Below are 26846 nucleotides of genomic sequence, written 5' to 3' on the forward strand. Positions count from 1 at the left end.
CTTCTTGTCAGATACAATGGCCTTTACTCCATCCTCATCCTCCTTGACTTCTCAGTTGCCTTAGACACTGTGGAGCACCACTTTCTACTGGAAACATTATACAACTTTGGCTTCAATTACACTGTCCATGCCTGTTTCTCCTTCTAGATCTCTGAATGCTCCTTTTCTGTCTCTTTTTCAGGCTATTCATCTGCCTCCCACCCTTTAAATATGGGAGGGAGGAAGTGGGAGAAGAGGAAAGGGGGGCTTAATCAGGGGAAGTCTATTGGAGGAGATGTGCCCTCAATAAGGCTTTGAATTGGGGGAGATAGTACTTATCCATTGTATTTGAGGAGGGAGGGTGTTCCAGACCAGAGGCAGAATGTGAGAGAGGGGTCAGCAGTGAGATAGACAAGATTAAGGCATAGTGAGAAGGTTAGCAGTAGAGGAGTGAAGTGTAGGTCTGGGTTGTAGTAGGCGAGTACTGAGATGAGGTAGAAAAGGACAAGGTAATTGAATGCTTTAAAGCCAATGGTGAGGAGTTTTTGTTTGATGTGGAGATGGATGTGCAACCACTAGAGTTTCTTGAGAAGTGGGGAAACATGTCCTGAGCATAAATCACTATAGAAAAATGATCCAGTCTGCAGAGTAAAGTATGGACTGGAGTGGGAAGAGATAGAAGGCTGGGAGGTCAGCAAGAAGGCTGATGCAGTAATCCAGATACGATAGGATGAGTGATTGTATTTATGCGCTAGCAGTTTGGATGGAGAGTAAAGGGAAGATTTTAGTGATTTTGTTAGGGTGGGACTGACAGGATTTAGTGATGAATTGAATGTGTGGGTTGAATGAGAGAGATGACTCAAGGATAATGCCAAGGTTATGGGCTCATAAGACAGAAAGAATGGTTATGCTGTCTACAGTGATGGGAAAGTCAGGGGGAGGACAGGGTTTGTGTGGGAAGATAAGTAGTTCTGTTTTGGAAATGTTAAGCTTGAGATGATGGGAGGACATCCAAGTAGAGATGGCCTCTCATCACCACTCTCCTCCCTTACACACTAGCCCATCACCTCGGCATTATCCTAGATTAATCTCTCTCATTCAGCCCTCATATTCAATCTGCCACCAAATCCTGCCAGCTCTACCTTCACAGCATCATTAAAATCCACCATTTTCTCTCCATCCAAACTACTAACATGCTACTGCTATCCCTCCTTGTCTAGATTACTGCATTAACCTCCTTGTTCATTTCCCTGGCTACAATCTCTCCCTGCTCTAGTCCATAGTTCACTCTGCTACCTGGATCATTTTTCTGTGAAAACATTCTGCCCATGTGTTCCCCCACCCATCAAGAACCTCCAGTGATTGCCCATCCACCTCCACAAAAGACATTCTTAACTATCAGTTTTAAACACTCAATCGGCTCACCCTGTCTGCCTTATCTCGCTGATTTCTTACTACATCCCATCCCACACATTTCATCCCTCTTACACCAACTTATTCACTGTTCCTCAATCTTGTCTGTCTCACCACTGACCCCTTGTCCACCTACTCCCTCTGGCTTGTAACTCCCTCCCCCTTCATCACCAGTCTCCCTTCAAAGCTACATTAAAATCAGAAGCCTTCCCTGATTAAGTGCTCATTTCTCTTACTCCCTCTCTCTTCTGTGTCACCTATGTACTTGGATCTGTACCCTTAAGCAATTGATATTCACCTCACCCTGAGTCCCACAGCACTTTATATATATATATATATATATATATATATATATATATATATATATATATATATGTGTGTGTGTGTGTGTGTGTGTGTGTGTATATATGTGTGTATATATATATATGTGTGTATATATATATACACATATATATATACACACATATATATACATATATATATACACATATATACACACACACACACATATATATATGTGTGTGTGTGTATATATATGTGTATATATATGTGTGTATATATATATACACACTATATATATACACACATATATACACACACACACACACACACACACACACACACACACACACATATATATATATATATATATATATATATATATATCAGTAATCTGGCCACCTCCATCCTGAATTCAGCTTCTCTTTCCCCCCAGTTGCTCCCCATTATTGTTTAATTTGAAAGGGGCCTGATGCCACTGCTGACATAACCCTCTTGAGACAGTTTGCAGACAGTAGCTCCTGCTGAAAACAAAAGTAGTCATGATCATCACCATGGATCCCTCAATCAATCAAGGGGAGAGAAACTTTCAAGGAAAAATACAGTATCTGCATCTTTAAACATGAAAAATGGCTTCTCAGCAGAGAGATTAAAGGGCAAACTGCATTATTTGACCAGTTGAGGAAAAGCACAGGAGAGTTCAGGATGGGAATTCTATGACCTAGAAACACATTTTACTGGCAGAATTTTAAAAGTTTGAAAAAAAGTGTGGAAATTCTGAATTGCCTCATTTCATAGATAAATTTACAATTAAATTAAATATTCTATTGTTTTTCAATTGAAATTTTGCCTTGTTTCTGAGGGGAGACTGAAAGACAGATAATTCTTTATTTAACAAGATGTCTTAGATGGGCAGGTTTTGATTGGCATGTGTGGAACCAATACAGGATGTAGATAACATTCTGCCACAACCAAGCAGCACCCATGAAATCTCAAGGGTGCAGGTGTACACCAAATGAAAGGAAATTATTTGCAGTTAGCATGCATTTATCAAAAAAAGGAAATTGTGCAGCCAAAGACAACTAATCTGGGCTGAGTTAACAGAAAGAAAATTTGGAGTGTTGGATGGTCCATCCCGAAGTAGTATAGGTGGATGGACATTACAGTAACCAGATCAGAGAATGTGTTCTGATAGTATTTAATAGTATTCATTCAGTATTTAGAATCTATTCATTTTCCATAGAGTTAATAGAGAAAATGTAACACTACAATACAGAGCTGATTTGAGATTGTTGCTTTAAAATACTCTTCATAATCTTAGCACATCCCCACACCCTTATTTTCCTTCCTTTCTGCATCACCTTTGCATTTGTTCCATGCAAAACAGTAGAAGTATTGGTACATGAGTGTTCTGGAGTTATAGGTGGGGTGAGAATCAAAATACTTAGATTTGTTCCATGCCCCCCAAGTATTTTGATTCTCACCCCACCTATAACTCCAGAACACTCATGTACCAGTACTTCTACTGTGTTGCTCCCCCTACCCTTAATGTATTTTATTGTCTGTTTTCCCAACTAAATCGTAAATTCCTTGTGGGCAGGAATTGTGTTTACCAACTCTATTGTACTCTTCCAAAGGCTTAGCACTTAGTAAATGCTAAATAAATTAATTGTTTATCAGGAAAGTTCATTGGGTCATGAATACAGATAATGCTAGAAATAAAAGACATGACAATATTTTCAGAGAGACATTCCAATCATGTAATAACTTCCAGAGCAATAACTGATGTAATAAACAGAAACAGATTTTATTTGTGATTTGAAACAAACTGAGGTATTAAAGACCAAAGCAATAAAGTAATGCCTTACCATCAACATATAAGCACAAGTGATTTGATTTATTAAAAGCCATTTCTTTTGAATTTTAAGAAATGACAAATGGCTTTGTATTTTTAATATGTAAAAGCAAATTCAACTAAGCAAAAGTATGGGAAAATCCAGGGGGTGGGGTCAGAAATTTGTTGAGCTTTTTCCAGAATTCCCAGAAACCAGGATGAAAGGAGTTGGAACATGTAACCACTGCAGCATTTTAAAAATAAGCACTTCCTTTGGTATTTAACTACTACAAATAATAGACCACATTCAAATGCGGATTTTGAAAGGCATTAAAATATCGACACTAACCAACATAAAATAACATCTATTAAATAACTTAATGTTGTATTTAATTTTTGTTTCTTTAACTTTATTTCAATTTGTTATTCAATTTTCTAATCTTGAAAACTTAGGTAAGGGGGGGAAGAAATATCACAATAAATGAAACTACTGTCTTTAAAGTCAGAGAAATGAGGGTACAGTAGTTGCATTTTGTAAAAAGCATCCTAAATGTTTCTTTCCTGACATTAAATCACATGAAGTTCTTCAAAAAATAAATAAGCTTCCATGAGAAGAACTCTTTTCACATGGGAATTATAAAAAAAAACCTCATAACCCCCTCTCCTAGAGACAACCCTCAGGGATTTCTCCAATTAAAGGAATCATATGGACTAAGTTAAGGTGATCATATTTTTCAGGGTTTAAAATGGGTAAGGGAAGGGACCCAAGAAGGCAAGGTAGAAAGAAATAGATAGCAGGGGCTCTGGGGAGGTGAAGTTGAGGGAAGCGAGAGAAGAGAGAGAGTTGAAAGGAGGCAAGGAGAGGAAAAGAGAAAGAGAGAAAAGTCAGTCGGTCAGTCAGTCAGTCAATTGCATTTATCAAGCACTTACTGTAATAATAATAATAATGATAAGGGTACTTGCTAGGCACTTACTATGTGCCAAGCACTGTTCTAAGCACTGAGGTAGATACAAGTTAATCAGGCTGGACACAGTCCATGACCCAGACTGGGCTCACACTCTTAGTCCCAATTTTTACAGATGAGGTAACTGAGGCACAGAGAAGTTAAGTGATTTGCCCAAGGTCCCACAGCAGACAAATGGTGGTGCCAGGAATAGAACCTTCTCTTTGTGCAGAGCACTGTACTAAGCACTTGGGAGAGTACAATATAACTCTATAACAGATACAATTCCTGCCCACATTGAGTTTACAGTCTAGAGGGGGAGGCAGACATTAATATAAATAAACAAATTACAGATATGTATATAAGTGTTGTGGGGCTGGTGGTGGGGATGAATAAAGGGAGAAAATCAGGATGATGTAGGAAGAAGCTGAAGAAAAGTAAATGTGCAGTCTGGGTTGTAGTAGGAGAGTAGTGAGGTGAGGTAGGAGGGGGCAAGATGACTGAGTTCTTTAAAGCTAATGGTGAGAAGTTTCTGCTCGATGAGGAGGTTGATGGTAACCACTTAAGGTTCTTGAAGAGTGGGAAAACATGGTTTGTATGTTTTTGTAGAAAAATGATCCGGGCAGCAGAGTCAAGTATGGGCTGAAGTGGGGAGAGACAGGAGGTTGGGAGGTCAGCAAAGAGGCTGATACAGTAATTGATCAATCAGTGATTTTTTTACATGTTTACTTTATGCAGAATATCGTACTAAGCAATTGAGAGAGTACAGCTGAGTTGCTACACATGATCCCTCCCTACAGTGAGCTTGCGGTAAGAAAGACATTAAAATTATGTTAATAATAATAATTATTATTATTATAATTATGGTATTTGTTAAGCACTTACTAGGTTCCAGGCACTGTTCTAAGTGCTGGGGTAGATATAAGATAATCTGGTTGGACACAGCCCTTTTCCCACAAAGGGCTCATGGTCTTAATCTCCATTTTAAATATAAGGAAACTGAGGTACAAAGAATTTAAGTGACTTGCCCAAGTTCACACAGAAGACAAGTGATGGAACCGAAATTAGAACACATGATGAAATGAACCCCAGGCCTGTGTTTTATCCACTAGACCATACTGCCTCTTAATGACAGACATTTAAATAATGACAGATGGAGAAGTAATAAAGAAAATAGGTATGTATATAAATGCTTTGGAGGGTTGGGTCAGGTGAATTTCAAAGTGCCAGGTGTAAAGGTGAAGCAAAATGGAGGAAGAATATATTGGGAAAATGGGAGGGTAACCTCCCCTTTATACTGTAAGTTCATCTTGGGCAAGGAATGTGTCCGATTATGGTTGTATGGTACTCTCCCAAAGGCTTAATACTGTGCTTTGCATGCAGTAAGCACTTTTCTGACTGAAGAAAAGGTAAGGGAAAGAGAAGGAAAAAATAAGTGAGAGAAAGGAAGCAGGAAAAAGAGAATCAATTAGTCAATGGTATTTATAGAGTGTTTACTATGAACAGAGCAATAATAATGATATTTGTTAAGTGTTTACGCTATGCCAAGCACTGTACTAAGTGCTGGGGTGGAAACCAGTTAATCGGTTTCGACACAGTCCCTGTTTCACATGGGACTCACAGTCTCAATCTCCATTTTACAGATGAGGTAACTGAGGAACAGGGAAGTGAAGTGACTTACCCAAAGTCACACAGCATACAAGTGGCAGAGCAGGAATTAGAACTCATGACCTTCTGATTTCTAGGCCCGTGCTCTATCCACTTCACCATGCTGCTTCACAGTGTACTTGGAAGAACACTGTAGTAGACATGTTCCCTACCTGAAAGAAGCTTACAGATTAGAGAAGGAGACATTAAAATGAATATATGGATATGTACATAGGTGCTGTGGGTATGAAGGTGTTGGTGAATATCCAGTGTTCATAGGGTACAGATTAAAGTGCTTAAGTGATACTGAAGGGAGAGGCAGCAGGGAAAATGAAGCCATAATCATGGAGGCCTCTTGGAGTAAATGTGATTTTAATGAGGTTTTGAAGGTGAGGAATGCAGTGGTGAGACATATATGCACTGAGATGGAGTTCCAGGACATAGAGAGGATGGTGAGATGGACAAGATTGAGGTACAGTGAGTAGCTTGACATTAGAGGAGCGAAGTGTGCAAGCAGGGTTGTAGTAAGAAATGAGAGAGGTAAAATAGGCGGGGGCAAGTTGATTGAGTGCTTTAAAATCAATAGTAAGGAGTTTCTGATTGATGGGGGGTGGGGGGGTGGACCATCACTGGAGGTTCTTTAGGATTGAGGAAACATGGGCAGAATTTTTTTTAAGAAAAATGATCTGGGCATCAGGATAAGGTATTGACTGGAGTAGTGAGAGGTGAGAGGCAGGAAGATCAGTGAGGAGGCTGATGCAGTAGTCAAGATAGGATATGATTAGTGTTTGGATAAGGCTAGTAGTAGTTTGGATGGAGAGGAAAGGATGGATTTTAGCGATACTGTGAAGGTAGAACCAACAGATTTGAAGACAGATTGAACATATGACTTGAATAATAGAGATGAATAAACGATAATGCCAGGTTACAGGCTTGTGAGACAGGGAGGATAGCTTGTGTGACAGGAAGGATTAGCAGTGCTGTCTACAGAGGTATGAAATACAGGGGGAGGACAGGTTTTTGGTGGGAAGGTGAGGAGTTTTGTTTCGAACATGTTAAGTTTGAGGTGTCAGCGAGTCATCTAAATAGAGATGTCCTGAAGACAGGAGCAAATGTGAGACTAAACGTGAGAAGGAGAAAGGTCAGAACTGGAGAGATAAATTTGGGAATCATCTGCATAGATGTGGTAGTTGAAGCCATGGGAACAAATTTGTTTTCCTAGGGAATGAGTGTAGATGGAGAATAGATGTGGACCCAGAGTTAAACTTTGAGGCATCCCTACAGTTAGAAGGTGGAACGGCACTAAGAAGCAGTGAGGCCTATTGGGCCTGGAAGCCAGGAGGACCTGAGTTCTAATTCCAGCTTTGCCACTTGTCCACTGTATGACCTTGGGCAAGTCACCTAACTTCTCTGTGCCTTAGTTACCTCATCTGTAAAATGGGGATTAATACTGTGCTTGCTATGTGGGACTTGGTCTGCGTCCAACTTGATGAAACCTGTATCTACCACAGTGCTTAGTTCAGTGCCTGGCGCATAGTGAGCACATAAAAAAATACCCATTTAAAAAAAAGGCAGAGAAGGAGCCTTCAAAAGAGTTTGAAAATGAGCAGTCAGAGAGATAGGAGCACCAGGAACGGACAGTGTCAGTGAATCCAAGATTGGTAAATGTTTCAAAGAGAAGGAGGTCATCCACAGTGTCAAAGGCAACTGAGAGGTTGAAGAGGATTAAGATGGAGTTTGTCAAGAAGAAGGTCATTGGTGGCCTTAGAGAGTGTGGCTTCTGTGGAGTTAAAGGGGTGAAAATCAGATTGGTTTTCAATCAGAAGGTGAAGAAGAGAATTGGAGGAAAGTAAGTGGAGGCAACTGGTGTAGACATGTAGCTCAAGGAGTTTGGAGAATGATAAGGAGATGGGCTGATAACTGGAGGAAGCTGTGGGATCAAGGAGGGTTTCTTTAGTATAAGAGATACATGAACATGTTTAAAAGCTATGGGGATCAAGCCATTGGGAAGGGAAATGTTGAAGAGAGTGTACAGCAAGGGAGGAAGTAAGCATTTTGATTTTCATTATATCCCTATTCACTGGCAAGGCAGATGCACCAACTACGGCACATATGCAGCATGTAGATATAAACAATCAGCAATACAGTATTCATTGCTCATTCGTATTATGTCATCACTGATGGCCACAGTCATGGCAAGCAGTGATCAGAAAGCCTGATTTGAGAGGGACAAGTGAGGTTCGTTCCCACTTCAGGTTTACAGACCCTGTTATGCTCAAATCCATACCCACATGGGCCCCCACACACATAAACACACATGCAAACCTGGTTACCCATGCTCTTCAGTGAACAGAAGAGATGCCATATGGAGAGAAATGTGGATCCATTCATACCAATACATTTCTCCCTCTCTGGGGTGGACCAGACAGAGGAGTAGGAGAAGGAGCAGAAAAAGGTGGGGTGTACTGGGGCAAACAGGAGGAGAATGTTGCCCTGAAGCTGGCCCTTGTCGTCCTCATCCCCTCCCCCTGTTACTGCTCTCCCTTTCCCTGGAACCATATGGCCCTGGAACCCTTTCAAAGCCAGACAATACTGGTGGCCCTGAGAGCCACTGCCTCTTAGGGAGTCGTATTTGGAAGATGCGGGCTGAGTTTAGTGGATGTAGAGATTGAGTATCCTCTTTATCCCATTTCTTCTTATCTCTTCTCCCTCTCTCCCTTCCTCTCTACCTCTCTGGCCTTGCCCTCTTGGTCCTATCTCAGTCTCACCCAAGGGCCCATGGGTCTCCTTCATTAAGTCAACAGAACCAGGGCAGGGCAAGGCAGTGGCAGCAGCAGCAACCACAGTAAGAAGAAGCCATGGTTAATGGGGTACAGTCTTCCAAACCACTACCAGGCTCGCCACTACTGGAGGTCACAGCAGAAACAAGGTGGAGGTGAAGGTGGGCAGCAGCAGACCTTGGAGGGGGATGGCAGGGGAATTCCCTCACCCCCAGATGCAGCCTCACCTCTTGCATTGCTGCTGCCCCCATTAACCTGACCAGGACAACTGTTTCCATCCCACATCCACAGCACTGAGGAGTGGCAGGCTTAGCAGAATCTCAGCAGCCAAGGACTCCACTGCAAGTTATCCATGCTGACTCCACCCCTGAAGTTTGCATTCTGTGACCTGCTATCTAAATGTCTAGAATGAGGTGGTCTTACTCACCAGATACCTACAGAATTGACTGAAGGATATCAACAAACGAAATGACTGAATTCACTTTGACAGATAGCAATTTGGGAAAAAAACATTTAAGAAAATGCAAATACTTGGTGATGATGTAAACAAGCTTTTCCTAATCTCAGAGGATGGACAGTTTCAGGTTTCTTTTTAAATACAAACAAAAGGAAATAACATCTGCTTCTCATTTCAAGTCTAGGTGACTTTCCACTAAAGAGACCTTTCCCTATAACTGAGAGTAGTTCAGTTAGAGCACTCTGCTGGTGAATAATGTTTCAATCACTTTTTAAATTTAGTGATTCTGCTGATTTCCATCATTTATTTAGTCTTCCATTTCTGCTCTTATTGTCATTAGGTAAGACACACTATTTTGAAATAAGGGTGGTTTGAGCTCAAACCCAGCTTCTCAGTCCCAATATTTTCTCATTTCTTGTTAAGGGTTTATGACTGAGGAATGAATAAACTTTGTATAGATCTGAGGAATTTGGATTCAGTATTCCCCCCCCCCCCGCCTCAACCCACGCCAGCCCTCTACCCCCATTGAGGGACCAGATCTAGTGAAGGATGACAAGTACTAGAAAAGAAAGGAAATTCCTAAATTTTACACAGAACACTGACTCCCTCTGGTGACTGATAAATGAAAATCAATTTCATATTAATTTCAATAACACTAGAATTTTCAGTGGAGTTTTCTGAACTTTAAGACAGAGAGAAGGAATTCAGTTTTGCTTTGAGGAGTGCAGACCAAAATCAGAGGCCTTGAGCAAGCCAGCCAATCTGATCAAAGATCATCCCACAATCGGCCAAAAGCATCAGGTTACCAACCCTAGCTCACCAGGCAAAACCAGGCTTTCAATGCTGACCTCTCCTCTGAATGCAACTTTCTCATGCTCTTGTCAATCCATCAATCTCATACCACCAATTCACAGACCTAGATCACTTCTACAGTATGCTTCCTCTGCTCCTGTGCTTGAGTTGCAGAGGACTGCTGATTGAAATCTAAGCATCAGGCCGATCTTATCCATCTCAAGCTAATCCTCGCTAACTACAACTCTGGCCCCTCCTCCACCTAGTGACAATACTTCTCCATTCTTGTTGAGTCCCATGCCCATTGTCCATACCAACAATTTCTTACTTTTCAACTCCCTCAACTTCCAGTACCTCTGTCTCCTATTTCTTTCACCCTCAGTGACCTTGCCAGTAACTTTGACAAAGTTGGCATCAACCTCATAGGATATAAACTCCTCATTCAGTCATATTTACTGAGCGCTTACTGTGTGCAAACCAATGTACTAAGCGCTTGGGAGAGTACTTTATAACAACAAATAGGCACATTCCCTGCCTACATCAAGCTTACAGTCTAGAGGGGAAGACAGATATTAATATAAATAAATGAATAATTATAATTATTAAGTATCATCTAGTCATTTCAAATTAATAGCTACTCCATGGATATACTTTCTCCAGAACATCCTGTCCTTTGCCATAATCTTCAATCTTTCTAAAGTTTCTTCCATTATCGTTGTTATGGTCACTACCATCTAGTTGCCTCTTCCACTTTTCCCTGGACTTTTCCTAGCATTAGTGTCTTCTCCAGAGAATTAGTCCTCCTGATTATGTGTCCAAAATATGCTAGTCTAAATTGAGTCATTTGGCCTTCAAAGGCCACTTTGGTTTAATTTGCTCCAACATACATTTGTTCGTTTTTTGGGCCATCTATGGTGTTTGCAAAAGCCTTCTCCAACACCACATTTCAAAATAATTGATATTCTTTCTATCCTGTTTTTTCACCATCCAGCTTTCTGATCCATACATTATCACTGGAAACACCATAGAATTGACAGTTTGTATTTTTGTGACAATTGTAACATCAGCACATTTCATTACTTTTTCCAGGCTCTTCATAGCAAGTCTTCCTAACTTTAATCTTCTGAGTGATTTTTGTTTCCTTGACATTCAAATGTAGGCCCATCTTTTTGCTCTGTTCCTTAGCTTTTAATAATAAGCCCTTCAAATCTCCTTCGCTTTCTCCTAGTAGGGTAGTATCATCAGCATAACGAAGGTTGTTTGTATACAAATGAAATAAATAAATTAAATGACAGATATTTACATGTATTTAAGGGTTGTGGGGCTGGAAGGAGGGATAAACATTCATTAATTTAATTGTAATTATTAACTGCTTACTGTCTACTGAGCACTGTAGTAAGCATTTGGGAGAGTACTATATAACAATAAACTAACATATTCCCCGCCCCCTGTGAGCTTACGGTCTAGAGGACAGAACAGGGAGTCAGAGGTCATGGGTTCTAACAGAGGCTCCACCACTTATCCGTTGTGTGACTTTGGGTAAGCCACTTAACCTCACTGTGCCTCAGTTACCTCATCTGTAAAATGGGGATTAAGACTGTGAGCCCCACGCAGGACAACCCAATTACCTTGTATCTACCTCAGCACTTAGAACAGTGCTTGGCACAGAGTATAAGTGCTTAAAAATGCCATTATTATTATTATTATTATTAATAATATAAGTAAAATAATTACAGATATGTATGTACATGCTTTGGGGCTGGAAGGTGGGGGAATGAATGAAGGGAGCAAGTCAGGGTGACACAGAAGGGAGCGGGAGAAGAGGAAAGGAGGTCTTAGGGAAGGCCTCTTGGAAGAGACGTGCCTTCAATAAGGCTTTGAAGGTGGGGATAGTCCCGCTTACCTCCACATCATGACCTCACATTCATTCTCTCATCTTTCCCAGCCATTTCTCAAGAAGGAGATCTCCCATCTCCTTTCAAAATCTACCCCCTAGATATGCACCTCAGACCTCATCCCTTAGCACTTGTACCCACCTTTTTTCCTCCCTCATTAAAATTTCTAACTGCTCTTTCCCTTCTACTTTCAAACATGCGCAAGTATTCCATGTGCTAAAAATACCCTCCTTTAACCCCACTGCTCCTTCTAGATACCACCCCATAGCCCTCCTTCCATCCCTCCTCCATTCTCCTTAAATGAGTTGCTTACACACTGCTTCAATTTTCTCTTACTCCCATTGCCACCACTTTATCTCCTCCAAATCTCTTCTAGACCTCCTGCAATCTGGCTTCTGCCCTCTCCAATCCAATGAAACTGCTCTTTCTAAAGTTTCCAATGATCTTCTCCTTGGTAAATCTAAAAAGCTCTATTGCATTCTAATTTTCCTTTGACCTTACAGCTGCCTTTGACACTCTAGACCACCCCTCTCTCCAGGAAACTCTAGAATGTAAGCTCCTTGTGGGCAGGGAATGTGTATATTGTTGTAGGGTACTTTCCCAAGTGCTTAGTATAGTGTTCTGCACACAGAAAGCACTCAATAAAAAAAGTTTGAATGAATGAAACACTCGTTTCACTGACACTGTGCCCTCAAACTCAATAAGTCCAAAACTGCATTTCTTTTCATCCCTGGTAAATTCTCTCCTCCACCAAACTTTCTCATCATTATGGACAACGTCATTATCCATCCAAGCCCTCAATTTTGTCATTATCCTTGACTCACCTCTCTCCTTCAACATTACCGGGGGATTTTCAGCTCTAAATCTCAGTCACAAGACTGCCAGGAGTCACTTTAGGAGCTACCAGATCTAGTCAGCCTCCATTTCATCCTGAAGCCCATCAGAAATCTTATTCTTCTACCTCAGGTTTGGAGGCAACTTAGTCACTGCTCCACAGGTTCTCATACCCCTATTGCTGCCATCACTTTATAACTGAAGTCCAGGCATCTCCCCATGAGGTAAAGTTCATCACTCTCTTCCCGGGGCTGGCTGCGGGAAGTCTGCTGAAAAATGCTTATGCCTACGTCTCCCCAGTCACGTGTCTCCTAGGCAACCAGAGCTACTCTCCCAGCCCTAAATAATAATAATGATTTTGGTACTTGTTAAGCTCTTACTATGTGCCAAGCACTATTCTAAGTGCTGGGGTAGATACAAGTTAATCTGGTTGGACACAGTCCCTGTCCCACAAAGTGCTCACACTCTTAATCCACATTTTACAGATGAGTTAACTGAGGCACAGGGAAGTAAAGTGACTTACCCAGGATCACACAGCAGACATGTGGCGGAGCCAGGATTAGAATTCAGATACTTCTCACTCCCAGACTGGTGCTCTATCCACTAAGCATGCTTCTCAGAGAAGCAGTATGGCTTAGTGGAAAGAGCACAGGCTTGGGAGTCAGAGGACCTGGGTTCTAATTCTAACCACCATATGCCCTTTTTTGTTGGGATCTTTTTGGGGGGATGTTTTAAGCACTTAATATGTGCCAGGCACTGTACTAAGCACTGGGGTGGGTACAAGATAATTAGGTTGAACAGAGTCCAAGTTCCACCTGGGGTTCACAGTCTTAATCCCCATTTTTCAGATGATGTAACTGAGGGATGGAGAAGTTAGGTGACTTGCTCAAGGTCACACAGCAGACATGTGGCAGAGCTGGGATTAGAATCCAGGTCCTTCTGACTCTCAGGCCTGTGCTGTATCCACTAGGCAATGCTGCTTCTCAAGGCTTTTCACACCTGCTGTGGGATCTAGGGCAAGTCTTAATTTCTGTATGTCTCAGTTCCTTCCTCTGAAAAATGGAGATTAATTACCTGTTCTCCCTTCCTACTTAGATTGTGACCCCCATGTGGGACCTGATAGTCATACTAGTGCTTAACAAATACCATATTATTGTTATTAAGATTGGGGATCTTTTCAATATATCATATACTTAGACTGTAACCCTATGAACCCTGTATGGGACAGGGACTATGTCCAACCTGATTATCTTTCATCTATCCTAGCACTTAGTACAGTGCTTGGCATGTAGTAAGGACTTAACAAGTAAGCAGGTGGCCCTGGAGGGGTGAAAGATTGGAGGGAAGGGTGCTGGGCATCACAAAATGGTACATCACGGGCAGGAAAAGAGGAGGAGCTAGGGGCCCAGCTTGAGAATGCAGATGACTGCATCTCTGCTTATCTTATTTCTACCCCAGAGTTTAGCACAGTGCTTGGTACATACAGCTGAATAGAAAACACAGTCCGTATCTGACTGCAGTCCATAGTGGATAGAGCATGGCCCTGGGAGTCAAAAGGACCTAGGTTATAATCCTGCTTCTGCCCCTTGTCTTCAACAAGTCACTTAACTTCTCTGTGCCTCAGTTCCCTCATCTGTAAAATGGGGATTAAGGCTGGGAGCCCCATGTGGGACAGGGACTGTGTCCAAACCGATGATCTTGTATCTACCCAAGCACATTTTAAGCACTTAACAAATACCACAATAATAATGATGATGATGATGATGATGATGATGATGATGGCGTACAATTATTATTATTATATATATTCTATTTTATTATATAAAGCAAACCCAGGTTAAACCGCCTTTCCCTTGATCTAATATTTTCACTCTCCAGGACCTGCTGTACTTCCCTGTTGATGTCCCAGGACTTGAACTCTTCTTCTCCTTAGGGGCAGGAGCATTGCTCTTCTGGAGTCCTAGCCACTGGACTCTGATCCTCCAAGGATCCTCTCTGATTCTGAACCTCCAGAATACTCTTTAATCCGTCCTTGTGCCCTGTGTCTTCTTCTCCCACACCCTCAGTTCACTTCCCCTCACCTCAAGATGGTCTATGGTCTCCCTCTTCCCCAACCTGGCCCCTGTTTTTCCAACACAATCTGTCTCTAGGATTTGTTCATCTTAACGTTTCAGGGCTGAGCACCAGGGAATGACTCCTGGCCTCCTCTTACCTCTCCTTAGTGAGGGAACCAGTCACTAAATTGTCTCAATTCTATCTGCACAATAGCTACAAAATCCACTCCTTCCTCTCCAACCAAATTGCTACCAAACTTATCAAGCACTAGTGCATCAGCCTCCTCACTAACCTCCCAGTTTACAGTACCTCCCCTCTCCAGTCTATACTTCACACTGCTGCCTGGGACATTTTTATAAAAAATCATTCTGTGCATGTCTCCCCATTCTTCAAGTACCTCCAGTAGTTACCCATCCAACTCTGCATCAAGAAGAAATTCCTTATCATCAGATTTAAAGGACTCAATTGGCTATTTCCTCCTTAATTATCTTTGCTTCTCTCTCATTACATCCCAGCCTGCATACTTGGCTCCCTTAATATCAACTATTCACTGTCCCCCACTGTAGCATCACCTACAATCAACCGTTTGCTCACATCCTCCCTTCTGCTTGGAAATTCCTTCCCCTATATATCTGACAGACCAGCACTCTTCCCATCATCAAAGCCCTACTGAAATTTTAAGTCCCCCAGGAAGCCTTCCAGGACAAAACTCTCATCACCCCCACCTCATATTCCTTCCCAAGCCCTCAGTCCCCCCCACTAAGCACCTAGGTATTCTCCCCAACCCCCAGAGCAGTTATCTACATATCCTTCATTCATTCATTCAATCATATTTATTGAGTGTTTACTGTGTGCAGAGCACTGTACTAAGTGCTTGGGAACTACAAGTTGGCAACATATAGAGATGGTCCCTACCCAACAACGGGCTCACAGTCTAGAAGGGGGAGACAGACAACAAAACAAAACATATTAACATATTAACAAAATAAAATAAATACAATAGTTATACTCAGTTGCTTCCCTTACCTGTAATTTATTTTGATACTTGTCTTCCTCCTTAACCTGTAACCTTCTTGAGAGCATGAATCATATGTACCCACTGTATTGTGCTCTCCAAAGCACTTGGTACAATGTGCTGCAGAAAGTGAGCACTTAATAAATACCATTGACTGATTTTTTAAAATTTTTAATGGCATTTATTAAGCGCTTACTATGTGCAAAGTACTGTTCTAAGTGCTGGGGAGGTTACAAGGTGGTCAGGTTGTCCCACGGGGGGCTCACAATCTTAATCCCCATTTTACAGATGAGGTAACTGAGGCCCAGAGAAGTTAAGTGACTTGCCCAAAGTCACACAGCTGACAACTGGCAGAGCCAGGATTTGAACCCATGACCTCTGACTCCCAAGCCCAGGCTCTTTCCACTGACCCATGCTGCTTCTCTGATTGACAGACTGAGTGATTATTTAAACTGGGATGTCCATGGTTCAAAAGAAAAGACTGCGTAAAATGACCTAAATTTTGTCCTGGTTTGTTTTCAAGTGCACAAGCATAAGCAAACTCTAATGCAAAGCAACTATTTCACAACTTGCAAAATCCACTGGCTTCATTCCTGGCCCAGGGCTCTGCTTATGTTGGGACTCAACAAATAGCAATGGTGTTAATGGAGACAATAGGAGAAGTAGCATTTGTCAAGTACTTACTATATGCCAAGTGCTGGAGTAGATAATAATGATGGTATTTGTTAAGCGCTTACTATGTGCAAAGCACTGTTCTAAGTGCTGAAGATGCAGTATTAGCAGATGAGATGGTAAATGCAATAATAGCAGATGAGATGCAGTCCCTGTTCTACAATGGGCTCAGAGTCTTAGAGGGAGAGAGAACAAGTATTGGAATTCCATTTTATAGATGAAGAACTGAGGCACAGAGAAGTTAAATGATTACCCACCTACTATGGCCAAGCAAAGAATCCAGTAGCTGTTGCCTTCCTTTGGAGCACAGGACTCAAAATAAACGCTATCTACTCGGTGATTCTTGATCACTAACCATGGCCAAGCAAATCAAGCGGTAACTACTGCCTTCTCTCTCATTACCCAAAGTCCCTGCTCATGAAATGCTCTGTGCTCACCAGGCTATGGTGCTGCAGAGATCAGCAGCTTGGCTTAGAGGAAAGAGCATGAGCTAGAGATTCAGAGGACATGGGTTCTAGTCCCAGCCACTTGTCTGCTGTGTGACCTTGGGCAAACCACTTCACTTCTCTGTGCCTCAGTGACTTCATCTATAAAATGGGGATTAAGACTGTGAGCCCCACGTGGGACAACCTGATTACCTTGTGTCTCTAACCCTGCCTGGGGATCACTCCCCCCCATTATCAGGAGCTCAACCCAGCAGCCCTTAATCAGGGATTTGACTCTCATCATTTCAGGTGCTCAAATGACTTGTCAAAAAGTAAAACCAAACACCACGGTTTCCGTGGAAAGCTTTATTTTAAAACTAAAACAGGGGTTAGGCACATATGCACACACACACACACACACAAACACACACAAAGCACACCTATAGCTACCAATCCAATTTATTTGTCCCAAGTCTTAGTGAAGATTATCTCACGTTGGAGGAGTTTCAAAGAATCAGACTACCTGCAGCTCTTGGACATTCTGCTTGAAGTCTTAGATGCTGGGCCATGGCAGCTGTAGGTGTCTTAGTGCATGGCTTAGGTGGTTCCATGCCGGGCAAGCTGGGCAAACTGGGCCAAGCAGAACAACTGGGCCAACGAGCAGATGGGGCAAAGAGGGCCAGTTCATTCCCCCTTTTATTTATTGTTCTTGGGATTTCAGGGGGATTGCAGAAGAGGGGCTGCTCAGGATTGTGGGTTGTCTTCCTCTCATTAGCTTGTTACCTGGTAAGCCAAAGAGGAAGGCCACTGCTCCCCCAGGCTTATGCCCCCATGGGCATAGCCCCAAAGTTCCTTTTCTGCCCAGCAGATCAATTCAGACCCTCCTTAAGCCCTCAGCAAGGCAGTTCAGTTCCTCCCCTCAAAACTCCCCAGAGAGATAATACAGTTTCTCCCCTAAATCATCCTTTGGTCTTGTTGCTTCAGGAGTCAAATAATACAAGATGGGAGTCACTTTTACCTTGTTGTTCCAGGGGTCAAATAATATAAATGGTGTCACTCTTGCTCACCATACCTTGTATCTACCCCAGTGTTTAGAACAGTGCTTGGCACATAGTAACATAGTTAACAAATACCATAATAATTATTATTATTATATAAGATGCTAGTGTGCTACAGGCAAAATACCTCTCAGGGAACTAGCACTGATTTTCCTCTTCTGTGCCATCCCATCCTAACTTCCTCTACCCTGGGGGAAAAGAGAAAAGTATCTGCCTCCACAAAACATTGGAAAGACTGGTGCCTGCTGCAGCAGTTGCTGTGGCTACATTTGCGCCTTGTACTGTTCATTCATTCATTCAATTGTATTTATTCAATCAATCAATCAATCAATCAATCGTATTTATTGAGCACTTGCTGTGTGCAGAGCACTGTACTAAGCACTTGGGAAGTACAAGTTGGCAACATATAGAGACAGTCCCTACCCAACAGTGGGCTCACAGTCTAAAAGGGGGAGACAGAGAACAAAACCAAACATACTAACAAAATAAAATAAATAGAATAGATATGTACAAGTAAAATATATAAATAAATAAATGGAGTAATAAATATGTACAAACATATATACATATATACAGGTGCTGTGGGGAAGGGAAGGAGGTAAGATGTGGGGGATGGAGAGGGGGACGAGGGGGAGAGGAAGGAAGGGGCTCAGTCTGGGAAGGCCTCCTGGAGGAGGTGAGCTCTCAGTAGGGCCTTGAAGGGAGGAAGAGAGCTAGCTTGGCGGAAGGGCAGAGGGAGGGCATTCCAGGCTCGGGGGATGACGTGGGCCGGGGGTCGATGGCGGGACAGGTGAGAACGAGGTACGGTGAGGAGATTAGCGGCAGAGGAGTGGAGGGTGCAGGGTGGGCTGTAAAAGGAGAGAAGGGAGGTGAGGTAGGAGGGGGTGAGGTGATGGACAGCCTTGAAGCCCAGGGTGAGGAGTTTCTGCCTGATGCGCAGATTGATTGGTAGCCACTGGAGATTTTTGAGGAGGGGAGTAACATGCCCAGAGCGTTTCTGGACAAAGACAATCCGGGCAGCAGCATGAAGTATGGTTTGAAGTGGGGAGAGACACGAGGATGGGAGATCAGAGAGAAGGCTGATGCAGTAGTCCAGACGGGATAGGATGAGAGCTTGAATGAGCAGGGTAGCGGTATGGATGGAGAGGAAAGGGCGGATCTTGGCAATGTTGTGGAGCTGAGACCGGCAGGTTTTGGTGATGGCTTGGATGTGAGGGGCGAATGAGAGAGCAGAGTCGAGGATGACACCAAGGTTGCAGGCTTGTGAGTGCTTATTGAGTGCTTACTGTGTGCAGAGCACTGTACTAAGCACTTGGGAAGTACAAGTCGGCAACATATAGAGACCCTATATATAGGGTCCCTACCCAACAACAGGCTCACAGTCTAGAGGGGGAGATTACTCTTAGCACTGAGGAGACCGAAATTATTCTCCTCTAGCCTAGCATTTGTTTACATTTTGTGTATTGTGTGTATTTGTCCTTGTCTTCTACGCTGTTTCATAATCGTATTGTTTCATTGTTCCTGTTCTATCCGTCTTCAGCCCCTTCTCCCCGACTTATATGCTTGGATTGTGAGCCTCTTGTGGGCCAGGGACACTGTCTAATTCCCACCTCTGTATTCTTTCCCAGGGTGTATAACAGTGTGGTCTAGTGGGACAACCACTGGCCCCAGCATCAGAGAACTTGAGCTCTAATCCCAGCTCTGACAGTTGCCTACTTTGGGCAAGTCAGTAAACTTCTCTGTGCCTCAGTTCCCTCATGCACAAAACATTCTCCCTTCTACTTAGACTGTGAGTTCCATGTGGGACAGAGACTTTTGTCTGGCCTGATTATCTTGTATCTACCCTAATGCTTGGTACATAGTAAGTGCTGAGTAAACATTATAATTGTTGTCATTTCTATTTCTACTAAATTCACGAAGCAGACATGTGGTAGATCCAGGAATAGAACCCAGGTCTCCTGACTTCTAGTCCCTGGGTCCACACTTTGATGCTCAGTCAGTCAATTAACAATCACTCCATGGTATTTATTGAATGCTCACTGTGTGTAAAGACTCTTCAAGTGCTTGGTAGACTATAGTACAATTAATAGACAGGATTCCAGCCCTCGAGTATTCACAGTCTGATGCTACCTTGCCAACAAAGTAACATGTTCATCAGAGTTTAGAGAGAGCAGAGGTGGTGATTGTGGGGGCTTCAGGAGGAAATATAAATGATGAGTAAGGGCTAATGAGTGACTCCCTGAAAGACAACGGAGAACCAGAGAAGCAGCATGGCTCAATGGAAAGAGCATGGGCTTGAGAGTCAGAGGTCATGAGTTCAAATCCCAGCTCTGCCAGTTGTCAGCTGTGTGATTTTGGGCAAGTCACTTAACTTCTCTGTGCCTCAGTTACTTCATCTGTAAAATGGGGATGAAGACTGTGAGCCCCACGTGGGACAATCTGATCACCTTGTATCCTCCCCAGTGCTTAGAATAGTTCTTTGCACATAGTAAGTGCTTAACAAATGCCATCATCATCAATGGGGGTAATTCAGGGGTGATAAGTGGGGATGTGAGGAAACGAGGAAGATGAGTTTAGAAGAGAGGGATGACTGGATTTGAAGGTGTGGACCTTTGTGCCTCTGGAGGGAAGAATTGTTAGGGAATCCCGGAGAGGCATTTGCATTTAGGATGGGTAGAAAGGGTCAAAAAGCCCAGAAGTCTCAATGCAGGCAATGGAGTGTTTTAAAAGGAGAGGGAATGTGAGTGAGGTGACAGGTTAGAAGCTTTTGGCCAGGAAGTGGAATTTTTGAATTGGAGGTGGAAGAGGCAGAATGTTTGAAATCAAAGCTGGTCCAGTACCTGGCAGTTGTGATGTATCATAACATGTTCATCAGTGTGTATAACCAATGAGGGGTGGAACTGAAGAAAGCAGAGCTGAATTGTGTAGTTGCAGGAAGGGAGTGTGTCTGTTTTTTGTTGTATTCTCCCAAATGGTTAGCACAGTGCTCTGCACACAGTCAGCACTCAATAAATATGATTGAATGAATGAATAAATGAATGAATAGTGTCATGTAAAGCGGGGATTGGAATGAGGGGGTCAACAGGCACTAATCGGGGGGTGGTTGGTTAGTGAAGATGGTGAGAAAGAAAAATGAGGTATCCTGTCACAGTTTCATTTTGGTATTTCAAACAATGATGTTCACTGAGTGCTTAATGTGTGCACAGCACTGTAGTAAATACTTGGGAAAGTACAAAACCACAGAATTGGTAGACATGATCACTCAAAGGGAAGTCTCAATCAATCATATTGGGATGGATTAGTCTCAATTGGGAGCAGTAGCATGATCCGGTGAAGACTGAGCCCGCTCCTTTCTCACCTCCTCCCCATCCCCACCGCCCTACCTCCTTCCCCTCCCCACAGCACCTGTGTATATGTTTGTACAGATTTATTACTCCATTTATTTTACTTATACATATTTACTATTCTATTTATTTTATTTTGTTAATATGTTTTGTTTTGTTGTCTGTCTCCCATGTCTAGACTGTGAGCTTACTGTTGGGTAGGGACTGTCTCTATATGTTGCCAAGTTGTACTTCCCAAGTGCTTAGTACAGTGCTCTGCACACAGTAAGCGCTCAATAAATATGATCAAATGAATGAATTGAATGAATGAAAAAGCACAGGCCTGGGAGTCAGAAGATCTGGGTCCTATTCCTGGCTCTGGCAATGGCTTGCTGTGTGACCTTGTGGAAGTAACCTACGTTTCTGTGCTTCAGTTTCCTCAACTGTAAAATGGAGATTTCATGCCCATTCCCCCTCCTACTTAGATCGGGAACCCAATTTGGGACAGGGATTGTGATTAATTCATATCTACCCCAGAACTTAGAACAGTGCTTGATGTATAGCAAAGGTTTAGCAAAAAAAAAAAAACCAAACTCCTCACCCTTGGTTTCAAGGCTCTCCATCACCTCGCCCCCCTTACCTCACCTCCCTTCTCTCCTTCTACAGCCCAGCCCGCACCCTCTACTCCTCTGCCGCTAATCTCCTCACCGTGCCTCGTTCTCGCCTGTGCTGCCGTAGACCCCCGGCCCACATCATCCCCCGAGCCTGGAATGCCCTCCCTCTGCCCATCCGCCAAGCTAGCTCTCTTCCTCCCTTCAAGGTCCTACTGAGAGCTCACCTCCTCCAGGAGGCCTTCCCACACTAAGCCTCCTCCTTCCTCTCCCCTCCTCCCCTTCTCCATCCCCCCGTCTAACCTCCTTTCCTTCCCCATAGCACCTGCATATATGTATATATGTTTGTACATATTTATTACTCTATTTATTTATTTATTTTACTTGTACATATTTATTACTCTATTTATTTATTTTACTTGTACATATTTATTCTACTTATTTTATTTTGTTAACATGTTTTGTTTTGTTCTCTGTCTCCCCCTTCTAGACTGTGAGCCCACTGTTGGGTAGGGACCATCTCTCTATGTTGCCAACTTGTACTTCCCAAGAGCTTAGTAAAGTGCTCTGCACACAGTAAGCGCTCAACAAATACGATTGAATGAAATATAATAATATGATCAATAATAATAGTAGCAATAATAATTATAATTATATAGTCAGGCCCCATTGAGATACGTTATATGTGCTCATCCAGGTATGCTTATCCAAAAAATTCAGCTCTCTGGACTTGACTGATTGAAAGGAACCCAAATTTTTCAAGCTGAACAGGAGGCAAGGGGCATGATCAGAGGTGAGGGGAGAGCCTTGAAAGCAGAAATGACAAAACAATTCATATCCAAAAGCATATGGAGACATAAGGAGAGTAAGGAGGGGCTAAAGAAAGAAGGCCCCCAAAAGAGGAGGGCAGAGGGACAAAGAGGGACAAAGGGGAAGGAGCATGGCCTAGTGGAAAGAGCACAGGCCTGGGAGTTGGAAGACCTGAGTTCTAATACCAGCTCTACCACTTGTCTTCTGTGTGACTTTCAGCAAGTCACTTCACTTCTCTGGGCCTCAGTTACTTAATTTGTATAATGGGGATTAAGACCGTGAGCAGCATACCTATTGGAGACAGGGACTGTGTCCAAACCAATTTCCTTGTATGTACAGCAGCGCTTAGAAACTGCCTGGTACATAATAAGGGCTTAACAAAATCCATTAAAAACAAAAAGAAGGTGGGGTTAGGGAGGGCATGGAATGCGGAAATGCAGGTAAAACTCACAGGAATCATACACACACATTTAAGCATATACTCAGACACACATAGCCATAATTGGATTGGGTCCCACTTTCTGCTTTTTTCCTGGCCCAGTGATTATAGAGGCCTGGGCCCCAGGCTGCTTTTGTTCCCAGTGTTTTTTTTAGCCACGTCAGCAGACCAAAACTACCACTCCCTAAGACTTACCATTCTTCCTTCTCCCATTTTCCCTGTGTTCCCACCTTCCCACCCCAATCTCAATAAAATACTCATCTTGGCCATCTTTTTTTATTCCTACCCTCTAACTGACATGCCCAAATATCTTATCCATTTTTGTTGCTAAGACCACAGTCGCACCACTAAAGTCTGTTTTGTGGGACCCAAATGTGTACCTTGAATTTCATGACTGTCTCTCCGAAATTGAAAAGGTTGGTCACTTTAACATCTAAATGAGTCTGGTAAATCCAGATTTTTCAATTTCTAACTCTTTTGGTGTAACTACCCATGCATGAAACTTTGGCATTACACATGCTCAAAGTGACAAATGTCCTAATAAAATGAAATACATTAAACTCGGTGGCGTACTTTCCTCAAGGAGCTCAGTGATAACAATAAATGGTATCATACTTTGTCAGCAAATGAGGTAAGTGAACAAGTAGATAACTATTGCTTGTAATACTTCCTAGTTCTTCATCTGTGTACATGAAGCCAAATAGCTTTAGAAAAAGTCAATCATACAGAAGTCAAAGCACACAGTAAATGCCAAAGCTCAATAAATACCACTGATTGACACTGAATAATAATTCAATCTTTTCTGTAAATTGCTTCTCATTTCCTCAGCTTCACATTTCTGTTTGCAATAATTCTGCAATATTAGTTTATACAAGTTAGCAATCACCATCTAACTATGCCTGCTGAAGAAACATCAGGTGAGATGTTACAGCGGGAAAATATTCACTGGAAAGAAAACCACCTCCTCTTACGTCCTTCTGCAAGCTGAGGAACAACCTGTGGATATACACTTGGGGATCTGTACCCTCCAAGCACTTGATAGTCTTCCCTACCCTTAGTCCCACAGCACTTATATCCATATCCTTACACTCTGACATTTTCCTTCATATATAATTTATTTTAATGTCTGTCCCCCCTTCTAGATTGTAAGCTATTTGTGGATAGGGATCTCATCTACCAATTCTATTGTATTGCAATCTCTCAAGTACATACAGCTATAATCGTGCATATAGCTAAATTCTATTTATTTTGATGGTTTTGACACCTGTCTACATGTTTTGTTTTGTTGTCTGTCTCCCCATTCTGGACCGTGAGCCCATTGTTGGGTAGGGACTGTCTCTATATGTTGCCGACTTGTACTTCCCAAGCATTTAGTACAGTGCTCTGCACATGGTAAGTGTTCAATAAATACAATTGAACGAATGAAGTGCCTAGTACGGTGTGCTGAACACAGTAAGCGTTCAATAAATACCATTGGATAATAGCAACAGGTGGTGCTGTTGTCTGTTCTTCACCCCCACCCCCAACTTGTCCACCACCGTGGCACAGGGTGGCCATATACCTCATCCCAGGACTCTGTCTGTGGAGATGACATCTGACTGGAAACCAGGAGCCTGAAATCCCTGCCCATAGGCCAGATCCAGGCTCATGTCAAGAAGACTAATTGCCTGAGATGTCCCACCCCAGCTAGAAGGGGTTTCAGGCCAACCTGGGCTCAGGGCCAGATTGATGCAGGAGCTAAAGCCCACGGGCTGGGCCTTAAGGGGAACCCCAGGAGCCTACCATTAACCACACCCTTCTTCCCCAAATCTTAACAACATGGATGTTGCTTGGTACATTATGAAGACAGTTCTGTAACTGACTTACCCACAGTGGCTATCGTATCTGTACCACACCACTGAAGATGGTGGGTCTGGTGGCCTGCAGTCCCTGCCACGCAAGCCCTCACTCTGCTCTATCTTACACAGTGGAGGCATGGTGAGAGAGAGGGAGCAGAGGTCTGAGACGGAGTGAGGTGGGAGCCAGGGGTGAGGGAACTCAGCTCTGAGCACCTGCTGCTGTTGCAGTTCTTAGGCTGGGCAAGAGATTGGCAGCCCAGGAGAGGATCTGCTTGTACCAGACGCAGGAGACATGGTTATACTGGGGGATTATTACTGCCTCTCCTCTCCACCCTGTCTCAGGGGACAAGTATGTAGTCCTGGATGGATGGGGAATAACATGTAGATGCTGGCTGCAAAAGCAAGTGCTGGCTCTTGGGCTCCAGGAAAACTGCTCTCTCACCACTAGCCAGGGGGGAGGATTAGCCAAGATTTTGCTGATCCCCTCTTCCCACCTCCTCTACCACGCCGCCCCCAAAGGCCCACTTCCTTTGAAGTTTTAAATCCCAAAAGGGGTGACAGGGGTCTTTGAATTTTGTACTAATAAGGGTAAAAGGGCCCATTAACATGTCCATTCCTTCCCCTACACCCTGTAAACTGATGCAGCAGATATTTGGGAAGCGATTTTTTTTGTCATTTCAGGGTATGGCCAGGACTCCCTTCCCTTTCATTTTCCCTCTTATCCTTGGAATGCTGTTCATTGTCCTTCTGCTGTATGATTTGTATAGAATGGATCATGTATACAAATGATTTGTACAGTTTGTATTTGTTAAAACCCTAAAATCAACAGTTGGAGTTGAAACTACTGTTGATAATTGTAAAAAATTTAATCTGGCAATGAAATTAGATATGCACAGTAGAAATCTTGCAAACAGTTGACTAATGCCAATAGCAAAGACAGCAGCACCACCAAGGAGATTTCACTTTCATTCAATCAGTGGACTTCACTGAGTGTTTACTTTGAGCAGAGCACTGTACAGTTTGGCAGTGTACATTTGTTAGACACAATCCTTGCCCTCAGTGAGCCTTTTCTCTTTTTCTGTAAACTGGTTATATGAATTCATATTGCAAGTCCGATTAAACCATTTCATTTTCCTGTTTGTTCATGTTTACTTCTTATACTTTACTCTCTACATATACTGTGAAGTATAACAAGGCTTTCACTTTGACATAATGTATAGCATAAGACAGTGAGCCCCACGTGGGACAACCTGATCACCTTGTATCCTCACCAGTGCTTAGAACAGTGCTTTGCACATAGTAAGCACTTAAAAATGCCATCATTATTATTATTTATTAAGGAAAAATATTTCAAGGATAGCTCATTGGTAAGAGGACAGCTCATTGGTAAGATAAATGAATGTAGTTTTTCTTTCCTTTTTATTTGGGTCTACTTATGTCTCCTTTGCTCCTCTCAGGGGCACACATGGAGAGTTCCCAGTACTCTACCAGTTTCGACAACAGGAGGGAGAGTCAGGCAAAGGCATATTCATTCATTCATTCATTCAATCATATTTATTGAGCGCTTACTGTGTGCAGAGCACTGTACTAAGTGCTTGGGAAGTACAAGTTGGCAACGTATAGAGACGGTCCCTACCCAACAGCGGGCTCACAGTCTAGAAGGGGGAGACAGACAACAAAGCAAAACATATTAATAAAATAAATAGAATAGTAAATATGTACAAGTAAAATAAATAGAATAATAAA

This window comes from Tachyglossus aculeatus, chromosome 9, assembly GCF_015852505.1.
Source record: "Tachyglossus aculeatus isolate mTacAcu1 chromosome 9, mTacAcu1.pri, whole genome shotgun sequence".
NCBI classification, from domain to species: domain Eukaryota; kingdom Metazoa; phylum Chordata; class Mammalia; order Monotremata; family Tachyglossidae; genus Tachyglossus; species Tachyglossus aculeatus.